We start from the raw sequence: 19,616 nt of genomic DNA, 5'->3' as shown, positions 1-19,616 counted from the left end.
GATGAGGCTGATAGTGTACAGAAGTTACACCATGCTGTACAGGGTAGGCTCGATAGACCAGCTGGTAAGAACATAAGAAGTAAGATGGGAGTAGGTCATTCAATCCCTCAAGCCTGCACCGCCATTCTATAAGAGCATGGCTGATCTGATTGTGGCCTTAACTCCACTTTCCTACCTGCCTGCCGTAACTCTTTTACCCCGTGTTACGGTCAAGTGAGGAGGGGTTGAAGGCTTCCCTCTTTTCCCTCTCTTTGTTAGACCACAACAGGTTTAATTCTTTCTGAAAGTGGATGTACTGGCCACTTCTTTGGGTGTTTGATTGCAGGTTTTCTTGAGTTAACAAAGAAAGAGGATAACTTTATCGTACCTAAACCAAACTCACAAAATAATAACATGCCAACTTTCACTCACACACACATACTAAAGGTTTACACACATAAATAGTTTACAGGGTGGGGAAAGGTAGATTGGTTGAGTTAGAGTCCACAAAAAGGTATACAGTCTGTGGTGTTTGGTGATTCTGCTGGCTTCTAGCTGAATTCAGGGGTCCTCAGGCTTTTAGTTTGAAGAGGTAGATGACTGGTTCAGTGAGTCTCTTGGAGATAGCAATGTGGATGATTTCCTCCAACAGAGTTTTGGATTGTATCCGGAGTTTGAAAAGGTGGGTCAGTCAACAAGCAGGACTTGAAAGCTTTCAAACTGGAATGGAGAGAGAGAGATACCCCCACTTTGGTCTGCACATGTCAGAGTCCAGTTGCATCTCCTCTGCTGCAGAGAAAAACACCAGTTTAAAACCACAAATGGGGCGGGGCTTGTCACATGACAGTCACTCATTGATTCAAAACATAGCAGTTAGCTGTATTTCTCTGCTTGCTGAAAGAACAGGTAGGGTTCCTTTAAACTTCCTGGGTCTTGGTTCTTGCTGGGAAATGCAGCCATTTCGTCTCCCTCCTCACAGTCCTTTGCAATGTGGGATACAGTGTTGCAAACTAGGTGATCATCTTAAGCTGTTTTAAATGTTCTTTTTAAATTTCTTCAAAAAAATATAAATTCAGATCTCCAGTCAGTGGACCAAAGAAAATTATCATTTAACAAAACATATTGGCGTAACATCCTTGTCAATCAAAAATCTGTCAAACTCAGCCTTGAATATATTCAACAACCCAGCGTGCACTGCTCTCTGGTGAAGAGAAGACCAAACACTAACGACCCTCTGAGAGAAGAAATTGCTCCTCATCTCCCATCTTAAAAGGGAGATCTCTTATTTTGAAACTGTTCCCCCTAGTTCTAGATTCCACCATGTGGGGATACATCCTCTCAGTATCTATCCTGTCAACACCCCTCAGAATCTTAGATATTTCAATAAGATCACCTCTCATTCTTCTAGACTCCAGTGAGTATAGGCCCAACCTACTCAACCATTCCTGATAGACAACTCCTTCATCCCAGAAATCAGCCTAGTGAACCTTCTCTGAACTGCTTCCTATGTAAGTATATCCCTCCTTAAGTAAGGAGACCAAAATTGTATGCAGTACTCTAGGTGTGGTCTCACCAATGCCCTGTACAGTTGTTGCAAGACTTCCCCACATTTATACCCCACCCCCCCTTGCAATAAATGCCAACATTCCATTTGCCTTCCAATTACTTGCTGTACCTATACCTGCATGCTTATGTGTTGTGATTCATGTACAATGACACCTAGATTCCTCTTTACTGCAGCATTCTGCAGTCTCTTTCCATTTAAATAATATTTTGCTTTTCTAATCCTCCTGCCAAAGTGAACAACCTCACATTTTCCCACATTATACTCCATCTGCCAAATTTTTTCCCACTCACTTAACCTATCTATATGTCTTTGCAGACACTTTGAGTCCTCCTCACAACTTGCTTTCCTAACTATCTTTGTATCATCCGCAACTTTGGCTACAATACACTCGGCCACTTCATGCAAGTCATTAATATTGATTGTAAATAGTTGAGGCCCCAGCACTAACCCCTATGGCATTCCACTAGTTACAGTTTGCCATCTTGAAAATGCCCCATTTATCCCGACTCTGTTTCCTGTTAGCCAATCCTCTATCCATGCTAATATATTACTCCCAACACCATGAGCTCTTATCTTGTGTGGTGACCTTTTATATGGCACCTTATCAAATGCCTTTTGGAAATCCAAATACACTACATCTACTGGTTCCCCTTTATCCACTCTGCTTCTCACATTCTCAAATAATTTGTCAAACACGATTTCTCTTTCATAAAACCATATTGACTCTGCCTGATTGCATTATGATTTTCTAAATGTCCTACTACTACTTCCTTAATGATGGATTCCAGTATTTTTCCAATGAAAGATGTTCAGCTAACTGACCTTTAGTTTCCTGCAATTTGTTGGCCTTTAATTATCTTTTTTCATATATTCGTATGCTCATATATATAAACCTACAGGATCCCCTTTCAACCACTTTCAAGTCAATACTTTCAGAATTTCAAGGAGATAAAGGCGTCTTTTGATTTAAAATATATAAAGCAGTAAAAGATGAAGAAGATTAACATCATTTTAAGGATTAGTAAGAAATTATATGCAAATTCTAACTATATGTTTATAATGGCTTTTGGAGGTTGATTAGATCTAAAACCTGATTTCTGATATTATACATCATGCAAATTACATATGCCAGGCCAATACCAGTTTCAAGTGGAGAAAACCTCAGGGATTAGTTTTTATCTAAGTACAAGGGTTCACACTAGCTTAAACTGCAGATGAAAGCTCTATCAAATCAATGCTACCATCAGGTTTCTCTCGGCTGAATTTTATCCCTTTAAGGGACAAGCTCCCACCTCTGATTGGCCAGCAGCTCTGCAGTACCAGCAGCGCCACTGGGAGGAGACACGAGACGCAAGTAAGTGGGGACGGGGTCGCTGGTGCCTGCCTGGCGGGCCCCATTGAGGAGTTGGGGGGGTTGTTGGTGAGGGCGGGGGATGTCTTACCACTGGGATGGCCATCACCCCTAGGGGGGGTCCTGCATGAGCCATGGATTGCCCTCCCCAGGGGTGGGATCCCCTCACCAAACCCACTAGGAGGTCACTAGCTCCCACCTGGCGGTATCTCCACACAGCAGCAGACCCCTCTGACGTTAGTGAACTGGGAGCGGAGGCCTTCCCCACCCCGGACAAAATGGCATGGGGGAAGGACAACATCCAGCACACTGCCTAATGGCACCCCATGCCATTTTGTGTGCCCCCTTGCCTCCTTTCCCGTTTCCACGGATAAAATCCTGCCCTCTGTTGCATTCCTAACCTTCTAACTTCCACGCTCAAATGTTATCACTTACAATGGATTGACATCAATAAGGTTGATGTACTGACATTGAACATGTATTAGCACATGCACACAAAAAACAATCAATAATGTGATCTCACTGGTGAGCTACTCTGAGCAAGTTAATCACTGAAAATTGGCTGCAGGTTTTTGAATTGCAGCTCCAGGCTCAGTATGAACACAGCATTGAATTCTGTTCAACTGAATATCCTGTGTCATTCGTAACGACAGCACAAAATTCTTGAAATTCTTTAAGTGCACTAGAAACGATAGGATAAGAAGGGAACTTCTGAGTAATGAAAAGATCTTACATTCATGATGTGTCTTTCATATGCTCTGGACCTCTGAGCAAATTAATTGCTTTTGAAGTGTAGTTACTGTTGTGATGTAGGCAAACACAGAAGCCAATCTGCATGCAGCAAGGTCCTACAAACAGCAATGAGATGAATGGCCAGTTAATCTGTTTTGGTGGTGACAGTTGAGGGAGCACACTGGGAGGACTCCCTGCTGTTCTTTGAATAGTGCCATGGGATTGATTATCTTCACCAGGCAGACAGAACCTTAATGTAATGACTCAGCAGAAAAATAGTTCTCTGGCACCTCTCAAGTATATCAAAAGTGCAAAAATACTCAGATAAACACAAAAATACAGCAAATTGGAAAAGAGTTCATCAGATTCATGCTGAGTTACTTTGACTATGGCATCATCGTAAGGATCCCACTCTGGATCAGATGTAGTGTTTTCAGTTTCATAATCATCCCTCCACAACAAATCATCTTCCTCGTCATCCATTGAATTGGATACTCCACATTTTTTGAACAATCTGATGACAGTTTATGCACTAATACCATCCCATGAGTTGATGACGAAACCGCACAAAACATCAAGTTGGCCAGCGTGCATATTTCCACTCTGTGACGGTTTTATTTTCTGTCAGCCATCTGCCTATTCCATTCAGCAGGAGCATGATCCTTGAATAGCTTGTTCAGGCACACATCCAAAGGTTGAACTATGGATGTTAGACCCCCTGGTATAACTGCAATGTTGGTGTTATTTCTCCACAGGCATTTCTTAATCTCATCGGTGAAATGAGATCTGAACATGTACCACATTAATAAACTTCATTCTTTGCGTAGGCCACCGGGACACCAATTCCACACATTATTGATCCATACTTCACTCCATCCTCATCCATCCAACTGTTGTAATGAACATGCACAAAACTCCTGCAATTCATGGGCATTTCACCAGTGTGGCGTAATGGGTACTCATGTTTTTGCCACTGCCTGATGCTGAATCTCTGGAAACCGGTAATTTTGGCATCGAGGTCTTTTTGTAGTCTCTGAGCAATCTTGGTCTTCTGCTGCAGCACTAGACACTTTCATTCCGTAAAGAGGCTACACCAACTAGCTGTTGCTGTAAAATCTTTGCTGGATTCACTGTTTGATTTGGTTCATTTATGTGCATATATACGCATTGCATTTCTGGCGATGATGTAACCATTCTGACGATTTTCGAGGACCCATTCTGATACTTGCTTCTCAAAATCAGGCCAGTGACTGGTCCCTGTTCTCATGGTGCATTTGGTTTTGGACATTTTCTTCAGGGCTGATTCCTCCTTCTTACATTCTCTCACCAGTTTTTCACTAATCCCGAATTCCCTCGCTACAGCACAGTTATTTGACAAGTTAGCAAATATTACGACTTTTAGCTTGAAACCAGCTTCATACTTAACTTGTTTTGCTGGAGGACCCATTTCTCTTTGTTGTTTGCCCTGCGGCGCTGCTGTATGTATGGGTGTCTTAAACTGCTGTGCATCTTTGCAACACAGTCTGTATCGTCTACTTGATCCCTTGCGTCCAGTTTAAAGTAAGTAAAACATGCATTTGTGGGGCAAAAAATTGAGGCTGGCTACTAATGAGAGATAAGCATGTTGTGGCTGGAAAGAGGAGGAGTGTCAACTTATACGCCAAGTATTTACAAAAACATGTTTTTTGGGGCTGGAAAAATGTGCTCATCTTATATGCTGGGTCGACTTATACACCGTGATCTATAGTACATCTTTACTTTCTGTGACATTAAAAGATGTTAAATATAAATATATAATGATGCAGAAAAAATTCTAAATAACTACTACTTATGATTAATAAGGCGCCAGGATTATATGGAATGGTGAGCCATTTTTTGATAAGCCATGACTTTATATAATTTTCAATTTTTTGAATTAAAATTTTAATGATTAATGCAAAAAACCCTCGGGTCCAAAATTCTGTTATTGTCTTGGGGTAAAGATAATGTAGCTCTGATGTACCAGGCCAGAATTTGGGGCATAAGTCAGATATGCCAGAGTTACACCAGTTCTAGAATACACACGAAGGGCTACATTTTATTGGGGCGTCACGTTCTGCATTGGTGCACTTTAAACTCAGCGGCACACCTACATTTGCCAGCTACTGCCGAGGCCCTGTGATATGAATTACAGGGGCTCATTTCCATAGAGGTCGCGCGCCGCCCTCCCCATATTACATGGGGAGAGAGTTTTTGACTGCTGTGCAGCAGGTGCTGGGGCCCTAATTTAAGGGCCCCAGCACCTGCTTCCTGACAGCTGTCAAAGAAATACTTACCTGACTGCTGAAGAGTGGGGCTGTTGTCAATCTGGCAGCAAAGCAGTAAGTGCTGCAGAAACCCAGCAGGTCAGGCAGCATCTGTTGGGAGAGAAGCAGAGTTAACTTGACCAAGTTCACAGACCTGAAAGTTAACTCTGCTTCTCTCTCCACAGATGCTGCCTGACTTGCTGGATTTCTCCAGCACTTTCTGCTTTGCTGTCACATACTTACACTAATATGTCCCAGTGTCCTTTGAAGTTGCAGTCCTCTTCTTCCACTCGAGTGTAACATTCCTTCTTGTAGGCGTGCCTCACCTAGGTGAATAATTTCAATTTTGCACATTCCATGACTTGAGACTTAAATAGACCATAAAAGGCAAATACACAACAGAAATAAAACCATAAGTGAAGAATAATTACCTACTATGAGCATGTAATCATCTGACTGTGAAAAGGCACAGACTAATATGCGTTTGGAATCTGTATTCATTTCTCTGCTAACTGTTACATGAAAATACATGTAACTGCTATTATACCATCTTTCCAAAAAAAACAGGAAAATATGTTCATATTCTAACTGCATTGCCAACTACAAATATTACACCAATAAATTTGATCAGCTGCTGCAGAAGTTTGTGAACATGTGTCGATGTGTAATTGTTGAAAAACCATGACAGCAGGACAGATTATCCCCGCAGTCTTGCACTGGTTTTCAAACATGTGCAAGACAAACCTTGCAGCCAGACGTTAGAGCTGTTACACGGTAGAGTCACCTTTGCATTTAAAGGACAACACCAAAAGCCAAGGAGGGCAGAGGGGTGCTCTAGGATGGCACCACAGTGTAGTGAAACCTCCCTGCTCACTCTCCTCTGGGCAAAGCGGAAGGTCCTTTTCACCAGTGCTGGTAAGAAGAGGCTTTCCTGCCTGAACAAGACAGTCTGGCTGGAGGTGGCAGAGAAGGTGAGCAGTCTTGGGGCTATCTGGCATCAAAGGGTCCAATGCTGGAAGAGGATGAACAATCACACTCCCAGCCAGCCGGGCCCTCTGGGCTTCATGTGCATAGGGTATGACTGCCAAAGTCATCCACAGCCAAAGGGCTATCATAGCAGCAGTCTTCCTACAGCCAGGCTGCGAGCGCAGAAGTGGCACCGTATAGGAGAATCGGCAAGCAGTCCAACAAGCATCCTGACATAGATGGGTCTGCATGGGTGACACAACATTCTAGAAAGGCCAGAAACAAATTTGATTTCAGTAACATTGCAGTGCTTTTACTGTGTAAATGAAGTGTGCCAGCATGTACTGATCGTAGCTCCTCCCATTACATCATTGGCCTTCCAGAATTGCCAATGTATGGAATAACATCATTGCCATGCCAGTATCACTCATGTCTCCACAGATGCAGTAATATGGACAATGGCTCAGTATTCTGCTGCCAGTAATGGTGGACGCAAAGATGTTGCAGATGCAGACTGCTGCGTAACAGATGAATGAGGGTGCTGTGTGGCGTGCAGAGCCTACAGTAGTTCCTATGGCATGGAGAAGCTTTGAGCAATGCGGCGCTGCCATGCATCCCTAGCTTGCTGCTTGCCCTGCATGCAGTGCCTGGATGTTCTGTGTCCTTCCATGTGCCTTCCCTGCTGCAAGACCTCAGCGTCATCATGGTCCAAGGATGAGTCCTGCTCATGTCTCTCCTCATCCTGCAAGGCCTCCCCCCTATTGACTGTATGGTTGTGCAGAGCACAGCAAACAGCAACGATGCGAGCTACCCTTTCCAGCCTGTACTGCAGGACACCCTCCGATCTATCCAGGCATTGGAATCGCATTTTAAGCATGCCGATCGCCTGCTCAATGGTGGCTCTTGTAGCTCCATGGCTGGCATTGTATTGCTGTTCTGCAGGGGTGTCTCCCCAGTGTCAGGAACCATGTCTGCAAGGAATAGCCCTTGTCTCCAAGAAGCCACCCCTCCATCTGAGCAATCCCCATCTTCAAGTTGCAATTCAACTCAGTTCCTTCAATGCTTCGAAGGTTCCTGACAGGGCAGAGATTGATGTTGAGTAGTACATCAGGTGCTTTCTTGCAGCAGCTGTGTGGTATGGCATACCATTGCCCGTCTTAGCTCCCACTAAAAGTGGCACCACATGACCACATAAAGATTGTACAAGCTACATAGATTAACCCACAAGACATGTAAGCTTCACACGTCCACCATCTGTGGCACTCTCCCCATATACAGGGTGACTCGAGTGCCATTGCTCCTTCAATGACAGAGGCAGTCAATGGCACAGAGCTGCCAACCATTACGGAGGGCGAAATCGCAGTGGCTCCCTTTGGTAATGCAGAGTGAGACCCCTGAATATCCCCCCTTCCTCCTCCCTTTAAGAATGCAGTTGGACCCCTGAATAACCCCCCTCCGTTAAGAATGCAGAGTTAGACCCCTGAATATCCCCCCTCCTTCCTCCCTTTAAGAATGCAGTTGGACCCCTGAAATATCCCCCCTCCGTTAAGAATGCAGAGTTAGACCCCTGAATATCCCCCCTCCTTCCTCCCTTTAAGAATGCAGTTAGACCCCTGAATATCCACCCCCCCCTTTAAAAATGCAGAGTTAGATCCCTGAATATCCCCCTTCCTTCATCTCTTTAAGAATGCAGTTAGACCTCTGAATATCCCCCCCCTTAAGAATGCAGAATTAGATCCCTGAATATCCCCCCTCCTTCCTCTCTTTAAGAATGCAGTTAGACCCCTGAATATCCCCCCCCCTTTAAGAATGCAGAGTTAGACCCCTGAATATCCCCCCTCCTTCCTCCCTTTAAGAATGCAGTTAGACACCTGAATATCCCCCCTCCTTCCTCTCTTTAAGAATGCAGTTAGACCTCTGAATATCCCCCCCCCTTAAGAATGCAGAATTAGATCCCTGAATATCCCCCCTCCTTCCTCTCTTTAAGAATGCAGTTAGACCCCTGAATATCCCCCCCCCCTTAAGAATGCAGAGTTAGATCCCTGAATATCCCCCCTCCTTCCTCTCTTTAAGAATGCAGTTAGACCCCTGAATATCCCCCCCCTTTACGAATGCAGAGTTGGACCCCTGAATATCCCCCTTCCCTCCTCCCTTCCGTAATGCAGAGTGAGACCCCTGAATAACAGAACCTACCTTTGCTGGCGACAATTTCTGCCTCTGAGGATCCGCTAGCTTTTCAAATCGTGAACAGGATGGCATGTGACAGCCGCCCATTCATCAAAAAATCCAGAAGTGTCACTGGAGGGGCAGGGGGCTGCATAATCAGCAAAAGTAAGTACCGTTTACCATATGCTCGCTGTGGTGCTGCCGCCATGCGGCGGGGTGGTGGGGGCCGCACCGAGGTCCCGCCGCCACCGGTAATATGCGGCGGGCCCTTCTCAACATCGCGGGTCGAGGTGGGCCTCTATCCGCAGCATTTTATCAGCCCCCGCGCTGCGACCAGTGGCGTCGAGGGGCTGGTAAAATTCATCCCTAAATTCCGATGGAAATGTGTGCTGGCGGAAGATGCACATTCCCCAAAATGATGCATATTTTCAAGTGACAGTATTATGAGGGCAAAACTTGTTGCCCTAGAAGTTCCACCATTTATACCAGAAGCTTTTCAGAGGTTTGGTCCTGTATTCTCATGCCTACATGAGCAGGCATCTGAGGGGATTTGCGAGAAAAGACACATGGGCTGTAATTAGGAGAGAAGCTGGCATCATGAAGGTGGACTTTGGCCATGCCATTGTGCTGGGTTCTAGCTCTGAGTGCCGAGCCCTCACTGGAAGCAGAGACCTAATGGTATCAAGTTAGATGCTGAAAGATGGTGCCCCAAATCTCACAGAAGCCAGTTAGCATCATTTATCTCCCAAAACCATTGATCAAAGTGTCCATTCGTGAAAATGTTTTTTATGAGGTGGCACAATTTTTGCAGATTCTATGATTGGAAAACTCAAGCTATGTTTCCAGTGGTTCTGGCTATCAGCAACATATTTTATTCACTGCAAGGTAGCAAGGTACAGAGCATAACAGATTATTTTTTATAAAATAAAAATTTAATTTTAAGATTTTTATAGTTGTTAGAGATGGGAGATGTTCATCTCATCAGATTGAAACTCAAGTCCCTGCAGTGAAATAACAGTATGCAGGTGTTCTTTAACACCCAGTCCCCAGAGTAAGTGTTTTTTTTAAGAGCCTGCATTCTGGGTTTTTTTTTTAATACACCTACTACTTTGTTCCACTCTAGAAAGTCCTTTCTTTGAATCTCCATTTAATTGTGCCTTGATTTACAATTTGACTAATCCCATTTCATTCAATCTTCATATCAAAACCCATGGGACTGGTAAAGCAGATCCTTGTTATCATAGTTTTGTTTCATTGCTGAAGGTTTGAGAATTTCTTCTCTTTTTACTTCTGTTTGCCAGAATCAGGTGAAACATTTAGTGGTTAGTTCCCTTGATGGTCCAGTGGGTGAAGGAACTACCCAATGAAGTACTAAGCTACAAAGACCAGAAAGCTCCTGGTTGAGGTAGCTGATCTCAGACAAGGCAGCAATTGTGCCGTTAGCCTGGCCTCTTAAGGACAAAAGCAACTAGGGCTCTCAAGGTCATTACCACTCGCTGCGTAAAACAGTTCTTCCTCACATTCCCCCCTGTATTCTTGACCAAAACCTTAAATCTATGTCCCCTAGTCCTTGTACTATCAGTAATGAGAACAGCTTTTCTTTGTTTACCTTATCTAAATCTGTCATAATCTTCTACACTGCTATCAAATCTCCCCTCAACCTTGTTTGCTTCTACTCAACCTCAACCTCCTGCTTCAAGGAGAACACCCCAGCTTTTCCAACCTGATTGTAGCTAAAATCCTTCATCCCTGGTACCATTCTGGTTCATCACCTCTGCACCCTGTCAAGGACCCTCACATCCCTCCTAAAGTGTGATGACCAGAACTGGAAGCAATACACTAGTAGTGGCCTGACCATAGCTTAATGCAAGTTCAGCATAACTTCCCTGCTTTTGTACTCAATACCTCTATTTATGAAGCCCAAGATCCCATCTGCTTTACTAACCATTCTCTCAATGTGTCCTGCCATCTTCAAAAATCTATGCACATGAACCCGCAGCTCCCTCTGTTCCTGCACACTCTTTAGAACTGTGCCATTAAGTCTATATTGCCTCTCCCTATCCCTTCTGCCAAAATGCATCACCTCACAATTCTCTGTATTAAATTCCATCTGCCACTTGTCTGCCCATGCTGCTGGACTATTTATGTCTTGTTACAGTCTATTAGTATAGACCTCACTGTTTGCCACACCTCCAAGTTTGGTATCATCGGCAAATTTTGAAATTTTACTCTGTATTCCAATATTTAAGCTTAAAATCACATAGACAATATCCACCACATTCCCCTCATCTCTGTTGCTTCATCAAAAAATTCAATTGTGTTAGTCAAATACAATCTGCCTTTTACAAATGCGTGCTGGCTCCCTTAATTAAGTCAAACCTCAAGTGCCTGTTAATTCTTTCCTTGGATTATTGTTTCTAAATCCTTACCCACCGCTGTTAATCTGACCAACCTGTAGGTACTATCAATTTCCTTACACCCTTGAACATTTGCTACTCTCCAATCTGCTGGCACCTCCGCTACATCTAGGGATGTTTGAAAGATTATGGCAGGCCCTTCCACTATCTCCAACCTCGCTTCCCTTAGCAACCTGGGATGCAGGCCATCCAGACTTGATGATTTAGCCAATCTAAGCATAGCCAGCCTTTCCAGTACATCCTGCCTATCAATTTTCACTCTATCCATTACCATTACCATCTCCGTTTCCACCGATATTTTGTCAGCATTCTCTTCCTTAGTAAACACTGATACAAAGTACTCATTGAGTATTCTAGCCTTGCCCTGCATCTCTATGTTTATATCACCCTCTTTGTCCCTAATAGGACCCACCTGCCTTTTACTACTTCCTTACTAGTTACATGCCAGTAGAAGATTTTTGGGTTCCCTTTTATGTTAGCTGCCATTCTGTTTTCATATTCTCTCTTTGCAGCCTTATTTTCCTCTTCACTTCCTCTCTCAACTTATGTTATTGGCCTGGTTCTCACTTGAAGAATTTATCTGACATGCATCATACACCTCTTCTTTTTGTTACATCATATTCTCTATCTCCCTCATCATCTAAGGAGCCCTGGCTTTGGTTTCCCTACCTTTTGCCCTTGTTGTAATGTAGCCAGCCTGTACCTGAAGCATCTCCTCCTTAAAGATCACCCATTCTTCGGTTACAGTTTTTTCTGTCAGTCTTTGGTTCCATTTTACCTTGGCTAGAACCTCTGTCATCCATTTGAAGTTAACCCTCTTCCAATTTAGAAGTTCTACTTTAGATTGTTCCTTGCTCTTCGAAACTAAACTAAACCATGTGATACAATGATCCCTCTTACCCAAATGTTCCGCCACAGACACCTGGTCCACTTGGGCCACTTTATTCTTTAAGAATGAGATGAAGCAATGCCTGCTTCCTAGTTGGACCAAGAACATACTGGTCAAGGAAATTCTCCTGGCCACATTTCAGAAATTCTTCCCCCTCCTTACCCCTTAAATTGCAGAGAAAAAATAGATTTTGTGGTTGGATTAGAGTCCAGAATAAATGGAAATTAAATACACAGTCTGTGAGGTTGGATGATTTGGTGGTCTTTTGACTGAAGTTGTATTCTTGAAGCAAAAACAAGAAATGCTGGATTCACTCAGCAGGTCTGGCAGCATCTGTGGAAAGAGAAGCAGAGTTAACGTTTCGGGTCAGTGACCCTTCTTCGGAACTGACAAATATTAGAAAAGTCACAGATTATAAACAAGTGAGGTGGGGGTTGGGCAAGAGATAACAAAGGAGAAGGTGCAGATTGGACCAGGCCACATAGCTGACCTAAAGGTCACGGAGCAAAGGCAAACAATATGTTAATGGTGTGTTGAAAGACAAAGCATTAGTACAGATTAGGTGTGAATATACTGAATAATGAACATCAGCAAGTGCAAACCTAGGGCGGCACAGTGGCGCAGTGGTTAGCACCGCAGCCTCACAGCTCCAGGGACCCGGGTTCGATTCTGGGTACTGCCTGTGTGGAGTTTGCAAGTTCTCCCTGTGTCTGCGTGGGTTTTCTCCGGGTGCTCCGGTTTCCTCCCACAAGCCAAAAGACTTGCAGGTTGATAGGTAAATTGGCCATTATAAATTGTCACCAGTATAGGTAGGTGGTAGGGAAATATAGGGACAGGTGGGGATGTTTGTTGGGAATATGGGATTCATGTAGGATTAGTATAAATGGGTGGTTGATGTTCGGCACAGACTCGGTGGGCCGAAGGGCCTGTATCAGTGCTGTATCTCGAATCGAATCTAAAAAAAACAACCTGAAAAAAACAGTGGGTAAGCAAACTGAACAAACTAAGATGAAATGAAATAAATGCAAAAAAAGATTGTAAAAAATGTAAAAAGGAATGCAAAAAAAAAAGGAAGAAAAAATAACTAAAAATGACTAAAAATGAAAGTAAAGTGGGGGGCTGTCATGCTCTGAAATTATTGAACTCAATGTTCAGTCCGGCACGCTGTAGTGTGCCTAATCGGTAGATGAGATGCTGTTCCTCGAGCTTGCGTTGATGTTCACTGGAACACTGCAGCAATCCCAGGACAGAGATGTGAGCATGAGAGCAGGGGGGAGTGTTGAAATGGCAAGCAACCGGAAGCTCAGGGTCCTGCTTGCGGACTGAGCGGAGATGTTCCGCAAAGCGGTCACCCAGTCTGCGCTTGGTCTCCCCAATGTAGAGGAGACCACACTGTGAGCAGCGAATACAGTATACTACATTGAAAGAAGTACAAGTAAATCGCTGCTTCACCTGAAAGGAGTGTTTGGGGCCTGGGATACTGAGGAGAGAGGAGGTAAATGGGCAGGTATTACACCTCCTGCGATTGCAAGGGAAGGTGCCCTGGGACGGGGACGAGGTGGTGGGGGTAATGGAGGAGTGGACCAGGGTGTCGCGGAGGGAACGATCCCTTCGCAATGCTGACAGGGGAAGGGAGGGGAAGATGCGACTGGTAGTGGCATCACGCTGGAGGTGGCGAAAATGGCGGAGGATGATCCTTTGGATATGGAGGCTGGTGGGATGAAAAGTGAGGACAAGGGGAACCCTGTCACGGTTCTGGGAGGGAGGGGAAGGGGTGAGGGTAGAGGTGCGGGGAATGGGTCGGACACGGTTGAGGGCCCTGTCAACCACAGTGGGGGGAAATCCTCGGTTGAGGAAAAAGGAGGTCATATCAGAAGCACCGTCATGGAAGGTAGCATCATCAGAGCAGATGCGTCGGAGACGGAGAAACTGGGAGAATGGAATGGAGTCCTTACAGGAGGTAGGGTGTGAAGAAGTGTAGTCGAGGTAGCTGTGGGAGTCAGTGGGCTTATAATGGATATTGGTAGACAACCTATCCCCAGAGATGGAGACAGAGAAGTCGAGGAAGGGAAGGGAAGTGTCAGAGATGGACCATGTAAAGGTGAGAGAAGGGTGGAAATTGGAAGCAAAGTTGATAAAGTTTTCTAGTTCGGGGCGGGAGCAGGAAACGGCACCGATACAGTCATCAATGTACCGGAAAAAGAGTTGGGGGAGGGGGCCTGAGTAGGACTGGAACAAAGAATGCTCGACATATCCCACAAAAAGACAGGCATAACTAGGACCCATGCGGGTACCCATAGCGACACCTTTTACTTGAAGGAAATGCATGGAGTTGAAGGAGAAGTTGTTCAATGTGAGAACAAGGTCAGCCAGGCGGAGGAGGGTGTTGGTGGATGGGGACTGGTTGGGCCTCTGTTCCAGGAAGAAGCGGAGAGCCCTCAAACCATCCTGGTGGGGGATGGAGGTGTAGAGCGATTGGACGTCCATAGTGAAGAGGAGGCGGTTGGGACCAGGAAACTGGAAATTGTCAAAATGACGTAGGGCGTCAGAAGAGTCACGGATGTAGGTGGGAAGAGACTGGACCAGCGGAGAAAAGATAGAGTCTAGATAGGAAGAAATAAGTTCAGTTGGGCAGGAGCAGGCTGACACAATGGGTCTGCCGGGACAGTCCCGTTTGTGGATTTTGGGAAGGAGGTAGAAGCGGGCTGTCCGTGGTTGCGGGACTATGAGGTTGGAAGCTGTAGAGGGAAGATCTCCAGAGGAGATGAGGTCAGTGACAGTCCTTTGGACGGTGGCTTGATGTTCGGTGGTGGGGTCATGGTCCCCCTGGTCCACTCCTCCATTACCCCCACCACCTCGTCCCCGTCCCAGGGCACCTTCCCTTGCAATCGCAGGAGGTGTAATACCTGCCCATTTACCTCCTCTCTCCTCAGTATCCCAGGCCCCAAACACTCCTTTCAGGTGAAGCAGCGATTTACTTGTACTTCTTTCAACGTAGTATACTGTATTCGCTGCTCACAGTGTGGTCTCCTCTACATTGGGGAGACCAAGCGCAGACTGGGTGACCGCTTTGCGGAACATCTCCGCTCAGTCCGCAAGCAGGACCCTGAGCTTCCGGTTGCTTGCCATTTCAACACTCCCCCCTGCTCTCATGCTCACATCTCTGTCCTGGGATTGCTGCAGTGTTCCAGTGAACATCAACGCAAGCTCGAGGAACAGCATCTCATCTACCGATTAGGCACACTACAGCGTGCCGGACTGAACATTGAGTTCAATAATTTCAGAGCATGACAGCCCCCCACTTTACTTTCATTTTTAGTCATTTTTAGTTATTTTTTCTTCCTTTTTTTTTTGCATTCCTTTTTACATTTTTTACAATCTTTTTTTGCATTTATTTCATTTCATCTTAGTTTGTTCAGTTTGCTTACCCACTGTTTTTTTCAGGTTGTTTTTCTTCAGGTTTGCACTTGCTGATGTTCATTCGGGCGGCACAGTGGCGCAGTGGTTAGCACTGCAGTCTCACAGCTCCAGGGACCCGGGTTTGATTCTGGGTACTGCCTGTGTGGAGTTTGCAAGTTCTCCCTGTGTCTGCGTGGGTTTTCTCCGGGTGCTCCGGTTTCCTCCCACAAGCCAAAAGACTTGCAGGTTGGTAGGTAAATTGGCCATTATAAAAATTGTCACTAGTATAGGTAGGTGGTAGGGAAATATAGGGACAGGTGGGGATGTTTGGTAGGAATATGGGATTAGTGTAGGATTAGTATAAATGGGTGGTTGATGGTCGGCACAGACTCGGTGGGCCGAAGGGCCTGTTTCAGTGCTGTATCTCTAATCATTATTCAGTATATTCACACCTAATCTGTACTAATGCTTTGTCTTTCAACACACCATTAACATATTGTTTGCCTTTGCTCCGTGACCTTTAGGTCAGCTATGTGGCCTGGTCCAATCTGCACCTTCTCCTTTGTTATCTCTTGCCCAACCCCCACCTCACTTGTTTATAATCTGTGACTTTTCTAATATTTGTCAGTTCCGAAGAAGGGTCACTGACCCGAAACGTTAACTCTGCTTCTCTTTCCACAGATGCTGCCAGACCTGCTGAGTGAATCCAGCATTTCTTGTTTTTGTTTCAGATTTCCAGCATCCGCAGTATTTTGCTTTTATTGTATTCTTGAAGTCCTTGGCTAGTCAAAGCGCAGTTTGTGGCTGGCCTGCTTGGCTCAAGGCTTTCGTGGAGGCAGACTTGTAGCTGGCTCTTCTCCCCTGGTCTCTGTCTGTAGCAATCTGTAGGTTTGGAGGGTCCACAGTTGCAAATGGGTTCAAAATTGTGTTATCTGGAGAGAGAGAGAGAGAGAGAGAGAGAGAGAGAGGCACAGCCTTTCTCCTGATGTGCAGTATTGAGTTATTGCTCGTCTGTATGTTCAAGGAAACTTTTAACTTTCACAGTGATGGACAGACTGTCACATGAAGGCCTTGGTGTATTCACTGGAACGTTCTAATGATATGGTTCGGAATTGGCTCCCCAGGCTCCAGGATACCAATATTTACACTCAGTGGGGTTTGCTCTTTCAAAGTCAAGGTGTTAGGATTGCCTTGAATGCCATGCTAATGAAGCAATCTTAGGTAATTCAATCACTTAGAGCAAACCATTGTTATAGGTCCATGCTACCCAGACTTCTCTCTCCGGGTGAATCTTTGGAATGTGAAAAGGTGTTTCAGATGCAAATTCCGGTGGTCACCTTGGCTGCTAGTTTTTTCAAAGTTAACTGCAGGATATTTTCCATGAAAAGTTTAATGTAAGTTTCCAATTGATGAATTAATAATCCCTCATTTGGCATTCGTGTTTTCTTGACAGAGCCTATATAATACCTCTAGTCGCGCGATCATATCTTTCTTGCTTGTCAACTCTATCCAAATGGATTCTGTCCTTGCCTCCTCAAGGACATCCTCTCTTTCCAACACTACAACATATTCCCTAATAGTACTACCACCCACATCCCTTTTCTCCTTCCCTATCTTTTCTGAACACTTTGTATCCTTAAATAGTAAGCTTAAATAGTATCTTGTTTAACTACTAATTTTAATTCATGCCTTTAGACCTGCCCTGTACTAATATTCTTATTATTAATTCACTTATTGTTATAGTTACCATGATTGAAATTTTTAATTTCCCAACTCCTAGTTCAACCTAATGCTCTAGTTTAGAGAGAAGGAAACAAAATACTCACCAACCAATCACTTAACTGCTTTCTGGTGATGTCACACTTTGATTTTTTTTTTCTCTCAAACCCAGTTCATCCGCTCCTAACCTAACTACATCCCCACCGGTCTCGCTCAGCTCTGACTCCTGGTCTCGGGCCTCCTCTGCCGCTGCTCTATTTACCCCACTCTTCTCGCTCCTGGAATCAGGCCTCCTCTGCCTCTGCTCTATTTATCCCTGTCAGTCTCGCTCAGCTCTTGCTCCTGGTACCTATTTGTTACCTTAATGAAATATACATGAAAAATGGTTCAATCCCTAGAGCAATCTGAGAGTAAAACTCAGTTGAGAAAAAAGGAAGAAAATTGGTGCAAAAATAAATAGATAAGTATTTATTCGTAACAGAGCTTACTGTTCAGTTGCTAGGTCAGAATTATTACTTTGAAACAGGGTTTTCATCTGTTTCATATGTGTATTACACATATTACATATCACAGAATCACAGAATTGTTACAGCGCAGAAGGAGGCCATTTGGCCCATCGTGTCTGCACTGGCTCTCTGAAAGAGCAATTCCCTCAGTTCCATTCCCCTGCCTTCTCCCCATAATCCTGCACATTCTTCCTTTTCATATAACTGTCTATTCCCTTTTGAATGCTTCAATTGAACCTGCCTCCACCACTTTCCCAGCCAATGCATTCCAGACCTTAACCACTCGCTGCGTGAAAAAGTTTTTCCTCATGTCACTTTTGCTTCTCTTACCAAATACTTTAAATCTGTGCCCTCTCGTTCTCGATCCTTTCACAAGTGGAAACAGTTTCTCTCTATCTACTCTGTCCAGACCCCTCATGATTTTGAATACCTCTATTGAATCACCTCTCAGCCTTCTCTTCTCCAAGGAAACAGTCCTAACTTCTCCAATCTATCTTCATAACTGAAATTCCTCATCCCTGGAACCATTCTTGTGAATCTCGTCTATACTCTCTCCAATGCCGTCACATCTTTCCTAAAGTGCAGCGCCCAGAATTGGACACAGTTTTCCAGCTGAGGCCAAGCTAGTGTCTTATACAAGTTCAACATAACTTCCTTGCTCTTGTACTCTATGCCTCTACTAATAAAGCCCAGGATACTGTATGCTTTATTAACTGCTCTCTCAACCTGTCCTGCCATCTTTAATGACTTATGCACATATACACCTAGGTCCCTCTGGTCCTGCACTCCCTTTAGAATTATGCCCTTTATTTTATATTGTTTCTCCATGTTCTTCCTACCAAAATGAACCATCTCACATTTCTCTGCATTGAACTTCATCTGCCACCTGTCTGCCCAATTCACCAACTTGTCTATGTCCTTTTGAAGTTCCACACTATCCTCCTCACAGTTCACAATGCTTCCATGTTTCGTATCATCTGCAAACTTTGAAATTGTGCCCTGTACACCAAGGTCTAGGTCATTAATATATATCAGGAAAAGCAAGGGTCCCAACACTGAACCCTGGGGAACTCCACTACAAACCTTCCTCCAGCCTGAAAAACATCCATTAACCACTACTCTTGTTTTCTGTCACTCAGCCAATTTCGTATCCATGTTGCTGCTGTCCCTTTTATTCCATGAGCTGCAAGTTGCTCACATTTGATGGTGGAAAACAAAGTATATGAAAGATGCATTCAAACTGTCAGATGAGGCTTCAAAAAAAACACTCAATGCTTCTGTTAAGAATGATGAAAACATTCTGTCCTTTTTATCCATTTTAAATTATACACCACAAAACTCATCAATCTCCTTTATCATATTGTCCCCTCCCCATTGAATCCCTGATAAATTAAATACCATATTGAAAATTTCAATTTATTCATTATTTATGTGGAACATAATATTATATTAACCAGATAAAATGCACAAATTATCATTTGTCTTTGAAATAAATAACATTTGTTTGACACAATCCAGACTTTGCTATGTCTGCATGATTTAAAAAAAATGTATGCCATGTTCTCAACAATGAGATGGGAATGAGCTATTGAATAATTATTCTCCATCTTGCAAATAATCCTCCTTAGCATTCCACAAGT

At 44.2% G+C, this 19,616-nt stretch overlaps 1 protein-coding gene across 3 annotated transcripts in view; it reads left to right on the top strand.

The window, feature by feature from the left end:
* Window positions 1-19,616, top strand: part of afap1l1a (actin filament associated protein 1-like 1a) — a 290,476-nt gene that overhangs the window by 212,829 nt on the left and 58,031 nt on the right. The window lies entirely within an intron of this gene.

This window comes from Heterodontus francisci, chromosome 12 (genome assembly GCF_036365525.1).
Source record: "Heterodontus francisci isolate sHetFra1 chromosome 12, sHetFra1.hap1, whole genome shotgun sequence".
In the NCBI taxonomy this organism is placed as follows: domain Eukaryota; kingdom Metazoa; phylum Chordata; class Chondrichthyes; order Heterodontiformes; family Heterodontidae; genus Heterodontus; species Heterodontus francisci.
Note: the sequence above shows the minus strand (reverse complement) of the source record. Positions and strands in the feature narration are given on the sequence as shown.